The sequence below is a fragment of the Rousettus aegyptiacus genome, unplaced genomic scaffold, assembly GCF_014176215.1.
Source record: "Rousettus aegyptiacus isolate mRouAeg1 unplaced genomic scaffold, mRouAeg1.p scaffold_m13_p_6, whole genome shotgun sequence".
Taxonomy (NCBI): domain Eukaryota; kingdom Metazoa; phylum Chordata; class Mammalia; order Chiroptera; family Pteropodidae; genus Rousettus; species Rousettus aegyptiacus.
Genome location: NW_023416309.1, coordinates 83,187,089 through 83,202,706, shown reverse-complemented (window position 1 = coordinate 83,202,706; position 15,618 = coordinate 83,187,089). Strand labels below are relative to the sequence as shown.

At 43.8% G+C, this 15,618-nt stretch overlaps 1 protein-coding gene across 2 annotated transcripts in view; it reads left to right on the top strand.

Annotated features, from left to right (window-relative positions):
• Positions 1 to 15,618, top strand: part of ASIC2 (acid sensing ion channel subunit 2) — a 929,683-nt gene that overhangs the window by 596,645 nt on the left and 317,420 nt on the right. The window lies entirely within an intron of this gene.

Genomic DNA, 15,618 nt, shown 5'->3' with positions numbered 1-15,618 from the left:
GGGGCTCCTTCAGCTAGACCTTGAGCTGTGCCCCGAGCTTTCCTGCTGCACTGATTGGATGCCAGTGATGTGGTGGGAGAGTGAGCATTTCCTTTCCTCAGGAGGTCCCTAAGGACCATCTCTAGCTAAAACAGAAAGTGGATCCAACGTGCTTTAGAGGGTTTCGTATCTGTTTTCCCTCTAGTTTCTTTTTCCTCCTACCTTCCTTGTTATGTCTTACCTTTAGATCTCCTCATATTTCTATTCATTCTTTTCCTCTACTAACATTAGTGAGCATCTACTATATGCCAGGCCCCATGCTAACCACAGGGAATACAGAGCCAAGTGACATAGGGCCCCTGCCAAAGAAGCTCACATCCTAAGACAAACAAGCAAATAGATCTTCACAAGTGGCCAAGATTAGTGCCAAGTACTAGATAAGCACTGTGGGTGGAGAAACTACATTCCAAGGGAAATTTGACAGCACACATAGTCCCTGTCTCTGCCATCTCCAGTGCTGGGAGCCCTCTTTGAACAGCCGCAAGTTTGCATCATCTTTTTCGTTTTGCATTATTGTTGTGTATTTTCTCAGCTGACCTCCCCACCAGACAGCGAACTGTCTACACAGGACCTGTACTTCCTTACTAGTTACTGTGTCCCTAGCTCATAGCAGAATGATGATTCAGAATATGTTATAAGTTCCTGTGTTCCATGACATTTGTGCTGGACCTTAAAAGATGAGTCAGAGTCCAACAGGTCGGGGAGGGAAGAATAAGCTCATTCATGCTGAGCTATTAGGACTTGCTCTGCCTTCATTTCCACTCCCAGCTAATTGGGATGAGAGCCAAAAATCAGCCAAAGGATAAACCACTAATGGCAGAATTTCCGGCATTAGAGGAGGCAGAGAAATATGACAGATAAACTTCCCAATGTCCATCTCCGCCACTGTAGTTACCTCTGATATATTTTCAGCAGCATATGAAAGATTATTAGAAAAGGGGTCTAAGTGTATCCCCATGATGAGAAATGCTACTTGTTTTCCTCCTTAGCCCCAGAATTGTGATCCAGGGCCAGCCCTAGATACAATAATGTCTATAAATTATGGGAGCAACTTCTACAAGTGAGGCAACGAAGTAAAACATAGGAAGTGTGAGCTTCGAAGTCACAGATTCAAGCCCAGCACCTCAACTTACCAGATGTGAGTCCCTGGGAGTCACTTAGGTTCTTTAAGACTCAATTTCCCACATCTGTAAAATAGAGAAACTAATCTTAACACCTACTTCATGGGCTTTTACAAACTTTGAATGAGACAGCATAAATATATGTGCCTAATACATACTGGATGCTCCAGAAGTATGAAATTTTGACCGCTGTTTCTAGTATATAAATTCCAGTTTCAGAGCCATAATTTTTAAAATGCTTCATTTTCTGTTCATCAGAAACCAGAGATGCATCTGCTCCTGGGTGGTGCAACAAGAACTAGGACTAAGTGACCCGAGCTTCTTCCAACCTCATGAGTCAATGACTTACTGGGCAGCTTTGGTCAGTGCCCCTTCCGAGGCCTCTGTCTTTATTTGTAAAATGAGGGATTTGGACTAGACGACATTTACATTCCTTCTGATTTGGAGTTTAAGTTTCTCTGGTAATGAAGGGATCAACTAATATTGGAGGAAATCTGCTGTTCTCCTCTAATTGATTACGAAGTGAAAAACGAAAGCCTGAGAGGGATTCAAAAGCCCTACCAATTTCATTTACAACTTCTCTGGCCTTTGTTATGAACACTTACCATGAATCAAACCTTACCTGCACGCTTGCTTATTTAATCGTCACCATCACCTAATGTTCACACTTTACCAATTTTGAAAATGCAGTTTGGGGAGGTTAAACACATTGGTCAAGATTCCACAGCTACTAAGTGCTAAAGTTTAGTGTTTTTTTCCTCCAAATTGACACACCTCTGATGGGAAAAGCCCACGAATCATTACCTTTACCCACATTGACATTCATCCAACCCTGGTTCCTGAGCTAGAAACAATCTAGGGTCTTCATCATCAGGAAATTAAGTTCTGCCTCATAAGTTAAGACCAGAGGCATAACCCCTGACCAATGTTCATCATACCTGTTAGAGAGAATGACAGCAGACCGGAGGCCTAGCTAGGTATCTGTGAATAATAGGCCTTCGATACATTTTTATTAAATGAATAAATAAATAAATGAGTGAATAAGGGCTGGCTGGCTGGACGGATGGATAGGAGCACTGTGAGAGTAGGAATTCAGTCTTCCTCTTTTGCATATCTGCTTCCAAGAAGATATGACCCACCTATACAAGAATGAAGGGAAACACTTAAGATGTTGCTATGAGCTCCCACAAATGTCTCCAGGCAAGGCTGGTTCTAAGGTGAGGCATATGAGGTGCCTAGTATACAAAATTTAAAGAGACACTTATTCTCCATAAATTTTGCCTTCCTTGGTACCTCCCTTGCCTCACCCTGTCTCCAGGATTATTTCCTCTCAGCTCTTCTCTATTCCCTCACCTCTTCCCTTCCTTGCTGGTTCACATTATTCTGACCTTGACCTATGTCTTTCTTTAGTCTAGTGTTTGCCAACCCTGGCTGCACAATAGAATCATCTGAGAAACTTTTTCAAAAATACCCATATGTGGGTCCAGCCCAACAAATGGAATCAAAAACTCCATTAATGGGGCCTAGGCATCAACCCTTGTTGAAAACCTTCAACTTTAACTTGCAACCAGGGCTGAGAGCCACTGCTCTACTCCTTCTGATGGATGACCCAGTTTTGAGCTGTTTTCTATAACGTAATTCTCACCTGTGCTACCCTCTGTAACAACAGATGCTGTGGAACAGGTTTCTCTCTGCTCCCATCGAGCTCTCCCACAATTGATTAGTGAAACATTTCTTTCCATTTTTTTCACATCCCATTTGCTCTGGAATGAAGACAAGTCCACAGAGGCCATACTCAAGAATAATAACATAAAACATAATAGTTAGCATTTATTAAAGGCTACAGTCGGCCAGAGGCATGCTAAACTCCTTAGAGGTATTTCGCTTATTGTTACATTATAACCCTATGAAATAGGTTCCATATTTAATTCCTATCTTGGAACTGGGGTAAGAGAGGCACAGAGAGAAGAAGGAATTTAAACAAGATTACTGGCTAAGAAGTGAAAGAGTTGGAGTGCCAACATATGAGCATGGTCCCCAGGGCCCAGACCTTTTGCTGTTATCCTTGGTCTCTGTCACCGAGGTGTTGTTTCAGTCATATCACATATGGTCTTTGATACCATGGGTGTGTTCTTCCTCTTGGTGCAGAGTGACCTGATAAGTCTACTCCATGGACCCTCCAGGAGAGCCTGGCTCTGTATAATCCTACACTGGCATATCTTAGGTCACCAATTGGAACCTCTTTGGGGCACATATATTCCCTCATTTCATCCTCTCCACAATCCCAGGACTTAGGTATTATTATCTTCCATTTTACTAAGCCTAGGAAGTTATATAACTTGCCTAAGACCATACAACTAATCAGTAGTTGGAATCCTGACCCATATCTCTCAGAAAGTAAAATCTAAGCTTTTTTCTCTACCCCAGATGAGAAAAATTGCTATGGGTCAATGGTCAGAGAAGACTAGTGGAGGAGTCGAGAATTAAGCTGAGATGTGAAGGCAGGGTAGAGTTCAGCTATGTGGAGGGGAAAAAGGAGGGATTTCAAACAGGAGGAACAGTGTGAGCAATGGCATGGAAATGGAGCTCAATGGAGCATTAAAGACAGGGTGAATAGCACACTTTAGCTAGAACAGGTAATTTATATAGTGCCACAGCGACTGTGGCATTGGAGGGTGTCATAAGGCATATTGGGAAGGTTATTGAAAGCCAAGCTAAGGAGCTTGGGCTTTATTATGTAGGCATCAGGGAGCCATTGAGAAGACAAGCATTGTATACAAAGCGGTGTTAATAGAATAGAAATCATCACGATGAACTGGACGGGGCAGCAAGGAGTGAGCCAGGACATGAGTTTGGAGGTGATTACAATGGGCCACATGAGAGGTCAGGAGACACAGACTTGGGATGACGGCTGGGAAAATGAAAAATAAGATAGAGATATGAGAAACATAACAAAGAAAATTCTACAGGGCATATCTACTGATTAGCTATGGGGAAAAAAGGAATGAGATGCACCAAAGATGACTCATTAGCCATCAAGTATCTGCTGCCAGGACAGAAGCTGCAAAGATAAGCATTCATAGTCCCTGCTCCTATAAAGTATACTTACAGACAGGGGTACCCATGCGTAAGCAAGTTATTAGAACTAAGGTGATCGCTGCAGAGCGATCCCCAGGTATTGTTTCAGCATGGGGGCACCTTGGTTCCTGTGGCAAAGACTTAGACAATGAGGACAGTTTCAAGCTCACTGTTATCCAGCCATGTGACATCAAGGAGGAATTAATGACCTCAGCAGGAGAGTGACGTGGAGGGGTTGTATTGACCATACTGATGATAGGGGAGAGAGAACAGCACATACAAAGGCACAGAGGTGTTCCGTGGCATGACAATTTTTCAACCCCAAGATTTTGATGCTGAGTAAATTGGAGAAGGGCAGAACAGAAATGGGGGAGTCAGAGGGAGCAGTTTTAGGGGAAAGATCATGAGTACAGTGGTTAAAAGCACAGATTTTAGAATCAAAAGGATATGGATCCGTTTCTAGTTATGGAATATCAGACAAGTCACTTTACCTCTCTGAGCCTAGTATTCTCATCTACAAAATGTGAATGGTATTACTTACAGTACAGTTTCTTGAAAGGATTAAATAAGAAAATACAAATAGAGCACTTAGCCAGAGAGCTGGCGCGTATGTCATAAATAATAGATGGGGTTATTTTATTGTCATGATTGAGTTAGGTATCAATGACATGTCAATGAGAATGCCCATCGGACAGTTAAATATGGGCAAACTGGACTGCAACTTAAGATCAAAGCAAGGATAGATGATCCTCAAAGCCCTGAGATTAGATAAGTCCATCGGTGATCCTAGATGGCAGGAAAAGAGCAGAGACTAGGGACTGAGTCTCTGTGATATTACAAATTTGTTGCTTGGCGCAGGGAGGACTTAGAGCTGGCCACAGAAAGAGAAGGCAGGACTGGATGTGTGTGGTCTCATAGAAACCACAGGAAGTGATAACTCAAGAAGTAGGCCAGAATCAGGTATTTGACCAAGAAGTTTCTAGGCGACCTCTAAGAGAATAATTCCTGTGGAAAGACTGGTATTGATAAAATTGTAGGAAATTAGAAGGAGGATAGGTGGGAGAGAGTGGCATGATGAAAAGCAGTTGGCCCGAGGTCCCACTCTAGGTCCCCTGTTCAAAAAAATTCCATCTTATTGGGGAGGCCACATACCTCTTCTATGCTTTCTTCATCTATACTACACTCGATCTTAGCCAAAAGGCCAAGAAGCGATTCCTCGTCTATAAAAGGATATCAGACATGATTTCCAAATTCCTTTCCAGCTCTCAGATTCTAAGCAGCAGAACAGGGGGCAGGACGTTGTGGGGAAGAATTGGGAAAAATGTGCTAGAGATGTAGCTAAGACTATACCATTTCCTTCCTCCTTCTCTATTTGGTAACTGCTACTTCTTGGAGGAAGAGACACGTGGTAAGCATCCTCTAAGTTGGCCACCAGTGATCTCCACCTCCTGTATTCATGCCTTTGTGTAGCCTTCTCCCCTTAAGTGAGGTGGGTAGACCCCTAGTGACTTGTTTCTAATGGATAAAATATGGCAAAAGTGATACATGTCACTTTTGAGATTACACACCTCTGACATTTCAAAAAGACTCAAAGAGTACATGAGTTCCAAAGAGACTATGGCTTTCATCTTGCATATTCTCTCAAGCTTTCTCACTCACTCTGAGGAAAGCCAGCTGCCATGTTGTGAGCTGCCCTGTGGAGATATCCTCATGGCAAAGAACTGAGGGCAGCTCCCAGCCAACAGTTCAATAGTTTGTGAGAAACTGAATCCTGTTAAAAGGCATCCCCCCAGCTGATCTTTCAGATGAGACCACAGCCCTGTCAGACACTCCACAGCCTTGCTAGAGACCTTGAGGCAGAGACACCCAATGAGGTTGTTCTCGGATTCCTGGATTCCACAGAAACCATAACATAGTAAAGGCTTGGTTTTTTTAAGCCACTAAATTTTGAAGGGAATTTTTACACAACACAGAATTACAAACTAAGTGACAGAATTACAAACTACGACCAACAGAACAACTAAGTTGCGTTTTAAAGAAAAGGAAGTGTTAACTAGAGGAAGAAAAAAGAAGGGGAAGAGTGTTGCAGGTAGAAGTCACAGCACATGCCAATCTCATGCTGGGGTCTCAGTGTGCTATGAGTCTTGAGCCCCCACATGTAGGCCAGCACAGAATTGGTCCTCTATACTTGCTTAATGAAGTTCATTGTGGTGAACTCTTCATCGTCACCTCCCCACAAGCCTTAGAAAAAATTTATTGTGTTCAACTCTCATTTACTCAAACTCACTGCATTATTTCTGTTCATAAATAGTTTGCCAATTCTCTTAGGATTCTCAGGAATGTGTGCCAGCTTACTGATTTGCATGCATGAAGACATACAAGAATCATTTTGTCAGAAGCTATAGTGGTATGTTTTTTCCAAATCTCTTCCTTGATCTTTCTTCTGCAGACAGATTTAACTAATGGGCTAGGTGTCTTAGTTGTGGGAGAGCTAGCATTAATTTCCTACCCAGTTTCACTTATAAGAACTAGCTTCAGAGACTCTTCATCGTCTTTGCTCTGCTGACATATTTGCTGAAACTCTGCCCAGCAAATTTTCACCTATGATGAGATTTCCCATCGATTCTAGAATCCACTAGCAGAACTAGGTGACCTCCCTCTACTATAGATTTGTAAATCTCACCCTACCCCTTTTCTCCTCTTCCAGTATTTAATCAAGACTACTCAGCCTCCTTTACAGTTAAATTGGGACTCGGGTGATTCGTTCTGGTCAATAAGCTGTAAACAGAAGGGACGTGTGGTCCCATCTATTTGAGGGAAGTTAAGAGTGGCAATGGATTCTCATGACCTCTATTCAATGGATTCATGACCAAGAATTGAGATGAAAGTATTGGAAGATGGCAGCAGCCTGAATTGCTGAGTTACCACATGGAGAACAGCCACCCTACCTAACAATAAACATGTTAAGTCACAGAAGTTCAAAGGTTTATTTATTACCACAGCATAGCCTAGCTTATACTGACTAAGGAACCCCTGAGCTAACAGTACTACTTCTGGAAGCTGTAGGGAAGAATCTGTTCCTCGCCTCTTCCAGCTTCTGGGGACTGCCGGAATTCCTTGACTCCTAGTCGTGTGACTCCAATCTCTGCCTCAGTAGTCATATTGGTTTCTCTTCTGTCTGTAGTCAAACTTTTATCTGCCTCCCTCTTACAAAGATACTTAAGATTGCATTTAGAGGGTTCACTGGGATAGTCCAAGAAAATATCTCCAACTCAAGATCCTTAAACTAATCACATCTGCAAAGGCTTTGCCATATAAGGTAATATTTACAGATTCTAAAACCTTTGAGGGATGGGCATTGTTCAGCCTACTACACCTGGCTAGGAGGACAGAGTCAGTTTGTTGCCTGAACAATGAAGAAGAGATTGTACAGTGATAAAGATGATAAAGGCCTATAACCATTTTCCTCCTCAGTGTCTGTCCCTACAGGCCAGGGCCTGGGTTTAGGAGGAAGGCTCCTCTGCTGGTTGAGTCATCTGGGAAAAGAGCTGAGATACTTTTTAGTTAGTGTTTAACTGTATCCCAAAGGACTTTGGAGTCAGAGCTGTATCTGAATCTTTTGATAAGTGCCTTAATCCTTCTGTGCCTCAGTTTCTTCATCTATAAAATAGGGATTAGAATAGGACCTGTGTCATAGCTTTATTGTGATGTTTAAATAAAAGAATGCATGTAAGTGCTTAGCATAGTACCTGTCACAAAGCAAACTCTCTGATGTCTTCATGGAAATGCAAAGGTGAAGGCCCTGATGAAAGTCGCCTTTTGTGTCGGAGGAACTAAAATAAGGAGTGTGACAGAAAATCTGAGAGCTGCACAAAAAATGGCACTAAATGAGACCAGAGAGATCTGAAGGGGCCCACACTTGCCAGGGACCCATGGATGTTAAGGACATTTATAGGATTGTTCTTTAGAGAAAGGTTGTGTAGCAGGTGTGGCATGATCTTGCCCTTGGTTGGAGAATGGTGTGGGGATAGGTATAGACTGGAATTCAGGTGAGGGATGCCTATAGCTTGGATAAAGGTAGTGGCAAAGTCAATGGAGAGAAGTGGATGGATTCAAACTCTACTTAATAGGTAAAATCAACAAAATTTGATGATTAATTAGATCAAGGTGGAGGGATATCAAGACATAACTCCTGGGTTCTTAACCAAGTGTATGGTGGTGCCATTCAGAGGAGCAAGTAACACATGAAAGCACCAGGTGTGGTAAGGAGCATGGGAATGCAGGGGGAGGTGATACATCCAGCTTTAGACATATTAAGCAGAAGGTGAATATAAGGCAGCTATGCTACATGGAGAAGATAAGTGGGCACCTAGAGATACGGGTGGATCTCTAGAGGTCAGAGGTGGAGATAGAAGCTTCATAGCTTAGAGCTGGCTGTCAGTGATGCATGCATATGGGAGAGAGCACCTAAGGGGAAAACGAGGGAGAAAAGTAATTTATTTTATTTTAACAAACACCTTTCTTGTGGCAAGTCTGTCTAGGTACTTGGAATACAAAGATGAATAGACATCATGCCTTGGGTTTGTTCGGTAATTAGTTACAGTGAGATATATATAGCAACACCTGCCAAGGTAGAGGGGAGGGTATGATCATCTTTGTAAGTTAGCAGCAGCATGTGGTGTTCATAAACCTTGGCCCATGGCCATCATAGGAGCCACGCAATATCTTGTCTTCCTCGAGACTTTAGCATTCCTCCTCATAATCATCAACCAGCCTTGGGATGGGGCTTCTTCTGCCCTTTTCACCCAGTCTTTACAGACACAAACACCACTCTTTTTGCATCCTGTGAATCTGTTGCTGCTATGGGAATCTTTCTCTCAGCTTCCTCAGGCAACGCTCCTAACCAAAACTTTGCAGAGTTGTAAAACTTTTAACTCCGGCAGGCCTCATTGGAAAAGTGAAAGTAATCAACTCACTGCATTACACAGCTGTCTCCATTAGTAATGAAATCCTTTTATTACAAGGGATTCGTTTTAAAACATATTATTAAACAGATCAAAATGAGCACTAGCAATGAAATTCATTAAAATGCAAGGCATATGAGAAAACAGCTTTCCCCCTGAAATGAGAGAAATCCGAAAGTTACAATTGGATGATTTCGTGTGAGAGGAAGATGAGAGTGATGTGCCACAAAGAACGATGGGATACAGGGACAAGGGCTACAGCTTGAAATGGTGACACTCACCCCGGAGGAAGCCAGGTGCTGAAAAGAACAGCCCCTGCTTTGACCCAGAGAAAAGGGCATAGGAGCTGGGCAGGGATGGGTGCAGAGACCTGGAACAACCCAGCATCAGACAGACTCTTCAGTCTTGTAGTTATACAGAGTAATAGTGGCTGATATAAGTTGAGTGCTTACCATGTGTTACCATATTACCAAGCTCTTTATTTGCACATCTTATTTAATTCTTACAACAACCTATGAAATAAGTAATATTATCGCCCCCATTTTACAGACAAGGAAACTGAACCTTAGATCCGTATCTTTCCCAATTCACACAGGCTAAAAATAAGATTTGGAATTTGAGCCCATTTCTGTCTGACTTCGCAGCAGACTCTCCTAACCATTATGCTATGGGGATGGGGGTGGGGGAAGCTTAATGTAATGACAGGTACAGCCCTGCTCTTTGGGGATTTTTAATAGCATTGAGAGTATGAATGAGATTTATGGATTTGAAACGCAAATCACCTAGTTATTAAAGGAGTGTGGGTCCCAGCTAGAGGGTCTCAGGTTCAGTACTCTAGGGATTCAGATTTGATTGGGCATGCCTCAGGATTGAGTCTATGGGCACGAGAAAGCAAGGAGCCTTACAGAAAGGAACTTACCCTGAGCACAGAGGGAACTATTCTTTCAAGGTCAGTGATCTGCCCTTGGCAGGACAGATACAGCATGGTGTGCATCTCTAATAATGCCCACTTGTCCATCATCCTCCCCTCTCCTTGAAAGCCTAGGGAAACAGGTTATTAAAGTGTAATTTGGAATTTTAGCTTCTCAAGTGTGGATGGCAGCTGGAAGTTGATACCTCCCTCCAACATCATAATTCCTCCCATATCACTCGTGCCAAATAGTTCAAGTAAAAGAGAGTCCCATCATCACAGGGCAGCTCATCCCCCTGGTGGGGTAGCACTGACTTATAAGACATTTTTTTCTTATGTAAAGCTGAAATATGTCTGGCTGGCCGGGCTGATGCTTGAACCAATTAACATTGATTCTGTTCATTAGCCTCACAAAATCACTCTTCAGTGTGACAAAAATTGGATATTTGCAAAAGGTAGTCATGTTTCTTCTCCAGTCTCTACTCCACAGGGGAACATTTCCCCAGTTTCTTGGATTTCAGTGCCAACAGTATCAGGTCACTTTTCTTGGGACATGGACCACTTTGTCAATGCCTCACTTAAAAGGTCGGGACCAGACATGAGCATCATGCCCAGATGCTGTCAGACCAGAGAAAAGTCCAACAGGACCATCATCTCCTTCCTACTAGAACCTCCACTTCTAATGATGCACACCCAGCTTCTCTTCCTATCAGCCGCACTGCTCTCTGGCTCATATCTAACTCACTCCTGAGGAAACAAGCCTTTGCCCCCACACGCCTCTGTGTCACACCACCCCCTTCCAACCCCTGTGCGGTCAGTTTCTGGACCCAGAATTAATCCCTGCTAAATGAGTTGACCCTTTGTTCCAGCTTATTGTAATCATTTTGGACCCCGTTTCTGTCATCTGACACAATCGCCATTCCTGCCACTGTCTTGTCATCTGCAAATTTGATGAGCAAAACCTCATTGTATTTTTCTGAGTCATTGACAGAAACATGAGATTTTTCAGGCCAAGAATAGAGGCCTGAGGTGGGGCACTGATGCTGGCTAAACTATCTCCAGATGTCTAGACATTGAGACATGAAAGAATTGACCCACTGTCAAACTCGCAAAAGGTCAAACCATGAGTCAAAAGGTCAATTTATTATTGATGTTGGGATGTGTTTCTGCTACGAAGCCCGCAATTGCCAGTCACTTCGTGACAATTTCCTATGCATCCATTTCTTGGCATCGGCAACCTGAGAAGTACCCTCTACTCTCAGAAGGTGGAGGCTGAGCATGCTGTCCTCAAAAGAAAAAGAAGCAACTATGCTTAAGAAATATTTCCATGAAGACAAGTTAGCATACGTGGACATCCTGGGCACAATGACAATTCCAAATGGCCCAACCTTCAAGCCGCCTAATGAAATAAAAAGATACTAATCAAGTAATGTGTAACCTATACGATAGAAGGGTGGCGAATTACTGAGAGACTCTACATGGGAGATACTAACTCTGCAGAGGAGACTTCTAAGAGCGTCACAAAAAAAAGACATTCGAACTAGGTCTTGAAAGAGGAATGGGAGTTTGCTCTGTGGAGAAAGGCAGAAAGATGCTCTAGGGACATGGAGATAACTGCAGGCACAAAAATGTGGGCCGGAAAGAGACATGGTAAGTCTGAGAAATGGCAAGAAAGCTGGGAATAAGTAGAAGGCGAGGCTAAGAAATAATTTGTCCTCATCTGCTTCAACATTTATTGGGTCCCTAAAGTATACGAAGTATTGTGTTTCGTTCTAGGGGATGAAAATGGCACAGCCCCCGCCTCAGAGAGCTTACTAGTTGGGTGGACCTGCGCAAGTTACTTATCCCCTCTGAGCCTCGAGGTCCTCCTCAGTAAGACAAAGATAACCAAACTCATGGGAGATTGAATGACACAATGTCGGTAGTGTATTTGGTACAATACCTGACACATAGTAGGTATGCAGGGCAAACACATAATGGGAGCCTCCTATTTTCCTTATGTAAGGTCACATGGTATAGGGCTGAATTTCTGTGGCTCCATCACTTGAGTTTGTAGTCCCTAAGATACTGCTTTTGATAAAGGCTTGTGCTGCTGAAAAGGCTGTTTGGGGGCCTGGAGACACATCTCTTCTCACATTCTGGTAGAGCAGCTTCCCTTCCAAGCATTCCAGTGTCTCTCGGAAAGATCCAACTTGGTGTAAACTTTCATCATCGTTGACCTTTCATTCACCTGGAAAGAAGGTTCCTGTTTTCAATTTATGTCTCTTTGCATCCTGTTTTGGGTCCAAACTGGGCATGGCCCATATGCATGCCCCAGGTTGAGATGGATTCTGAAAGGTGTGGGAACAGGAATTAGACTATCCACTGAGGACATTTATCCCATCTTGAGTGCTAGGAGCAAGTCTAATGCAGAGACAGAGCCCAGTGTGACAGAGCAAGCAACTGACAGCAATGTGAGAACCGCACAAGCATTCAGCACCAGGCGGCTCAACAAAGAGTTAACACAGGGCCTCACAGCAAAGAACTAAGGGGTGCTGAGTACCTACCATGTACCAATTATAGTATATATTGCAAAACATTTCTCGAAATCTTATGTGTCAGAAACAGCATCAAGTAGTTTATATACCTCACTTCAGTGCATCCTTATACTAACTCTAGGAACTGGAAACAGTTCTGTTTCCACAAAAGAATCTAAGACTCAGAGAATTTATGGAATTTGCTAAAGGCCATTCAGTTAGTATACGGTACAGTCAGGCTTTGAGCCTGGACCTGACTTTGCCATGACTCTTGCTTTATTATCTTTTACAATCACGGATATAGCTACCATATTTTGAATGCCTTCTATGTGCCGGTCACTGCACTCAACTCTTTCCATGAATCAGCTCAGTTTCTCCTGAATGAACTACCAGGGCGGTGTTATCATCACTAGCCTCACCTTACCACTGAGGAACGTGGGAGGGATGGAGAGCTGCAGCGCCTCACTCTGGGGCACATACCAGAAGCAGCAGAGTCGAGTTAGAACTGTCTGACTGCAAAGCCAGAGCTGTCCTCATCCTCCCGGATAAGAGGACATGAGAGCAGAGAGTCTGATGAAGGAGGCCTGTGGCTGGGGGAGAAAGCAGTCAAGGTATGTCCTTCTTCAGCCTTGGGCAGCATAGTCACAGTCTGTGAGGCTGCCCCTGGATCCCTCGTCAAGGGCGCAAACATCCCCCTGCACTGCAGGAGGCCTGACATGGTCTGTACTGGAGAATGGGTCCAGCTGTGGGATTCAGAGGCAACGCAGCTGGGACAAGCAGGGTCCTACCCACCAGGCTATGGTCCAGGGAGAGTGTGACGCAGCTGACCCAAGCAAGTCAGGATTCCTCGTTTTATAAAAAGGAGAGATCCTGCCATGGCGTATCCAGTAAAACCATAGCAAGCTTTGGTTTCAGAGCTAATAAATTCTCTCTAAACGACTCTCATGCCTGCTAGAGACAGAATAAGGATTCTTCACTATGTTCTTTATGGACAAGGAAAGTGCAACCCCCCACTAAGTGTTGTTACAAGCCTCCTGCTGGGAAGAGCCACAGGTCTCCCTCTCCTGCGCCCCAAACTCTGCCATCTGGAACTGTGAACAGTGATTCCAGCTCTTCTTTAAAATACGCATCTGCTTCTACAGGCCTTTCCTTGTTCTGTTTTTCCTCACTGGAGCAATTCTGGGCGAGTGTGCAGTGTGGGTGCTCAGCAGCAAGAGCATGATGCAGCTGGCATGGTTTAAGGGGTATTAACCACCGGGGTGGCATGCCATCTACTTGCATGGGTTGGGGGTGGGTACTGTATTCCTCAGAGGCCAAATTGATGCCCAGAGCTGGCAATCTACAGAACAGCAGCAATTATTAGGGAAGGATTTCTTTACCCTTCTTCAGTGCAGACCCATTGTCAGGCCTCCTGCAGTGCAAGGGCTCTTTGGGGACATTTATTTATGCCCTTGATGGAGGATCAAGGGGACAGCCTCATGGCCTGTGACTATGCTGTCCAAGGCTGCAAAAGGACTGATCTTTGAAAAGCCGATGACTACTCTCCAGTGCAGGATGCCTGCCACTCTAGGAATTTAAAACTGACAGCTTGGCCCAGCCTCTGGAGGAAAGAATATGGGTTCTGGATGCAGAAGCATCTGGACACAGATGGGGCTCTGTCATGGCCAGCTGTGCAAGTGTAGCCATGTTACTTAACCTCCCCGAGCCTGTTATTTTTTTCTCTTGTATAAGATGAAGCTATCACTTTCTGCCTCAGAGATGGAATTTAAATAGCACACACATAGGGTGCCCAGCATGGAGCAGACACCTAATCAGTGTTTATGGCATCATCATCATCATCATCATCATCATCATCATCATATCATCATCATCATGTATATGATGAGAATTAATGTGACCAATTCTTAACCAAGTCCTACTATGGACCTAGTCTGTGCAAGACACTCAATTCCTACTATGTGCCAGACACCAAAGCCAAGTTTTGATGACAATGAAGGAGATGTATGTGGAGTTGGCTGGATTTGGTTTGTCCTCTTTAAGCCCTGTCTTCAGCTACAAGCCATAGGGTCCTTTTCTCTAGTCACTTCCTCATCATTCATGCGCTCTATTAGCCACAGCAAAATTCGTAGCAGCCATAACTCATATGTGTGCCACGGTTGATCACCTAAAAGCTGTTTGATGTAGATCACCTGGATGGTCTTCATAATATTCCTGGGAAGAAAATAGAGCAAGTTCGATTGTCTGCATTTTATAGGATTCCCTAAAGGAGCAGCACAAGGTACAAGAAAGAGTGTGAGGCTTGAAGTGTGTTACAGGAGCCCCTGAACAATGTTTGAACACCAGGGGGGTGGGAATTCTCACCCCCTGAACAGGTGCTAGAAGTCCTGTAGAATCAGGGTACCTGGGAGACCGGTTGTGCGTACAGTGCTGGAACCAAAGAGCTTTCTGATTTCTGACGAAGGAAGGAAGACATTTCCTGAGTCCCAGGCACTGTGCTTGGTGCTTTGCTTGCTGAACTTAGCTAACCCGCATGGCCACTGGGGTGTTACAGATAATCATCAGCCTCATTTTACAGATGAGAAAAACTGAGACTTAGGAAAGGTCAGTAACTTGACCAGTCTCTGACACAGCGAGTGAGCCAGGATTTGGAGGCAGGTCTGCTAACTCCAAAGTGTGACTAGTCAGAGGCGCCACCATGTAGCTTCCTCAAATAACGACCACCACTGCTGAAGATGGCCTGATTATGTGTCCTTTGCTCTGGTCCAGTCACTGGCTGAGTGCTTTGAACACATTATCTCATCTAATGCTCCTAATAACCCTCAAATGCTAATATGTGTGGAGATTTTTTTTTTTTTACAGTCACAAAGCACTCTTTCTCAGTTATTGGTTATCATTTAACTGTTATACAAACCCTGGAAATAGTAGGAAAATGAGGCCCAGAGAGGTTAGAATTACCCAAAGTCCTGTATGAGGACTTCCACCCTCTAAAT